Source organism: Vicia villosa, linkage group LG4 (genome assembly GCF_029867415.1).
Source record: "Vicia villosa cultivar HV-30 ecotype Madison, WI linkage group LG4, Vvil1.0, whole genome shotgun sequence".
NCBI lineage: Eukaryota > Viridiplantae > Streptophyta > Magnoliopsida > Fabales > Fabaceae > Vicia > Vicia villosa.
Window position 1 is genome coordinate 173,798,407 of NC_081183.1, and position 3,989 is coordinate 173,802,395.

Here is a 3,989-nt window from a genome sequence, read left to right on the forward strand (position 1 = left end):
TGCATACAATATATTTTTAATATTCTGGGTAAACAATATAAACATTTTTGTAAAAAAATATATTTTACTCTAACCCCTCGGTTTTAAAACAAATTGCAATGATGTATCAGAGATGCATAGCAGTTGCGCATAAGCTCCATAAATTATCTGGTCAAAGCTATATTCTCATTTATATGTGTATGTATGGCTTAATAAATTTTTTGTAAAAAACTAAATCAACCTAAACTGCATTGGTATGATTTGGTTCAATTCAGTTTTATTTCTAAAATCCAACTGAACCAAATCGAACCTCACATTTTTTCTCTTGCGGTTCAATTCAGAGTTTTTAAAGACCATGCATATAGAAGAATTATGTGATACTCTGTTACCCTTGTCTCATAACTTATTTAATATTAAGTAAATTATGCTATAAAACATCAAAAGTCATAACTCAACTGTAGGATTATGGCTCTTACCAATAGTCTCAGATCCAACAATTTTAAATTTGTTGTTACTATATGAAAAAACTTATCTTGTAGAAATGAAATAATAGAGCAAGTTTATTTCTTCATTCATATGATTTGAACAACCAATATCAATATCAATATGGTATTTTGAGTCCAAACAGTCAAGCATATCTGTATTACAATTTGACTTTTTGACCTTTGGTACCCAACTCTTTTTGGGTCCTTTAATGTTATAAATATGAGTAGATTAATCCATGAATTTCATATCATGATCATAATGCCCAAATACGATGAAGTATGCTTGTTTCTCATTTTACATTCATGATATTCTTTATAAAAATGCGAAGGAGAATAACCTTCTTTACTTTCATGGCTTTTCTTGATGAAACATAATAAATCAATATGACCATTTTTATTACAATAGTTGCATTTGAGAGTTTTTTATTTAGGAGTTTGATGAGCGTGACAAATACTACTAAAGTTCTTAATAATATTATTTGGTTCATAACCAAGTTCATCCTAATTGTAAGACACCATTTTGTTACCTAACAAAAGATTTAAGTTGTCTATTCGTTTAGTGAATTTATCAAGTGTGTTTTAAAGACCATTAATTTAATTTCCAAAATGTCACATCAATCACAGTTGATAAATTCATGTAAGACTTCGTAAGAAAGGGAATAGTTTATAATTAAAACATCTTGTATTTCTTTAAGATTCTGTATTTCTTCTAGAAGGTTTTTATTTTCAAATTTGAGGGAAGAAATAATGTATTTGGAGGTAGAGACAAGTTGTTGTAATTTACTTGTTTTTTTATTTAATTTCTTGCAAATCTAAAATAAATCATGATAATAAAAGTGTGAAGCTACCCCATCTTCTTCATGATTTGCAATGGGACAAATATTTTCTTCTTCCTTATTTGAGGATTCCATATCATCTTTATCCTAAAATATGTAGACTCTCTTGGCATCTCTTTGAGAATTCTTAAATCTTCTCTGATTCTGGTTTTGAGTTCAGTTTGTTCTTATGTGTCCTTTCTTTCCGCATTGATGGCATGTCGGAGTGAAAGAGGATAATTCTTAACTTTTCTTACTTTGAAGTTTTTTTCCATTCCTTATGAACTCTTTGAACTATCGAAACATGGATTCCATATATTCATTACTTTTTCTTTGGTAGTATTCATCTTCTAATTCCATATCTTTGACATTTGTTACTTTTAGTGCAATAATTTTCTTCTTCTTATTCTTGTTACCTTCAACATCATAATCTAGCTCCTTCACCTCTATCACGTGTTTATGTAATTTACCAAATAGAGTATTCAAGTCCATAGATGAAAAGTCCCTAGATTCACAAATTGCAATAACTTCAGATTGCCAACTATAGTTTAAGCATTTAAGGACTTTTACAACTAAGTCCTCATTTTGAAAAGTTTTTGCACGTCATTGATGTTTTCTCCAAGTTTCACTTCGAAGAGTTCATACTCATTTGTTAATATGCTCAACCTATACCTATTTATCTCATTAGTTCATTCATGGGTGACTAGGAGGCAAAAACTCATCAATACCAAGAGCGGCAATGATAATCATTTTAGCTTTAAAACTACATTGCACTTTTGGTATTTCCTATTTGGTTCAAATATCTTCATGTTTGCTCCCCATAACTCCATTTACTTCATGTGTGATAACAAATGGATATTCTTTCACAGTCTTCTAAATACCACAATCTATCCCTTTGATGAAGATTTTTATATTCTCTTTCCACAAAAATACCCTTATCCGTTAAAGGATGGAGGTAATTAGTCTTTAACAGGATTTAGACTCTAATTCCACTTGTTGAAAAAATGACTCCAAGCACAAGATAAGGGCTGGACTATGGTATTCAAATACCGTGATTAGATTAAAAAGTTTATTACTTAAAATAACAATTTGTGTTAGTATAGTTAAAAAGCAGAGATAAAAGCAGTGAAAATGGAAAGACATAAATGTAAAGGAAAATAAATATATGAAAGTAGAGAGAGAGAGGTTTTAATGATATTACACTAGCATTTATATAGGTTCAGGTGATCTCATGACTTATTTCTCTCCCTAGGAATTTTTTGTGGAGAGTTCCTATAAAATATTATCTACGAGCTTTTAACAGGTTTTGTCCAAGAACCTTCTTACAATCATATGAGAGATTTTACACAGGATGATCCCTCACAAGTGTATTTCACTCATAAAGGCACTAAGACAAATTTAAGTTTATTTCACTCATAAAGACACTTAGACAAATTTTAATTAAAGGAAATAAGAGAGAGAGAGAGAGAGAGAGAGAGAGAGAGAGAGAGGTTTTAATGATATTACACTAGGATTTATATAGATTCAGCTGATCTCATGACTTATTTCTCTTCCTAAGAATTTTTTGTGGAGAGTTCCTGTAAAATATTATCTACGAGCTTTTAACAGGTTTTGTCCAAGAACCTTCTTACAAATATATGAGAGATTTTACACAGGATGATCCCTCACAAGTTTATTTCAATCATAAAGGTACAAAGACAAATTTAAGTTTATTTCACTCATAAAGGCACTAAGAAAAATTTTAATTAAAGGGGAGAGAGAGAGAGAGAGAGAGAGAGAGAGAGAGAGAGGAGAGAGAGAGAGAGAGAGTGAGAGAGAGAGAGAGAGAGAGAGAGAGAGGTGCGGTTTGGGCGGTTTTGACGAAAAAAATAATTAGAACTGCTAGAGAAAATCCTGTGGTTTGGTTTGGTTCGGTTGACATTTAGAAAAAAACCAAACCAAACTAATGCGGTTTGGTTTGGTTCGGTTTTTTACAAATATTTTATTGAGTCATACATATACATATAGATGACAACATAACTTTGTGTTTAGACATTCATACACTATCAAATAATAGCAAAACTCGTCATATTTTGACAACTTTCTATTTAATGTGTAAAAATTGAATTAGACAAAAGTGAAATAATAAACATAAAATAATAGCATAAGACAAAATAAAAATTATTATATTGAAACAAAAAAAAAGTAGAAGAGACGAGAGATTAGTGAAGATGAAAAAGAAAAAACAAAAGAGTTGAGAGATTAGAGAAGAAGATGTGCGATAAAATCAAAACGGAATAGATAACATTTGCATAAAAATGAGAAGGTGAAAAAGAAATAATATAAGAGAGTAGAGATTAGAGAAGAAGAGGGAAGATGTATGTGGCAAAGAAGACGCGGTAATGCTATCAGAGATTTGAGAAGATCTGGATTGAAGTCATATGTGTAAGGATGAGAAAATTGTTCGTAATCAGAAGGTTAAGGCATAATAGGTTTAAGTTTGGGTTGGATGTGAGTTAAGTAAAAGTTAGGTCGTAACATAATACACTTTGATTCGGTTTGGTTCGGTTTATCAAATACAATCCGTAAACTGAACCGAACCGTGCGATTTTGTTAAAAGATAACCCAAACAAATCCGAACCAAATGCGGTTTTTGGCGGTTTCAGTTTGGTTTGGTTTTGAACACCCATATATATATATATATATATATATATATATATATATATATATA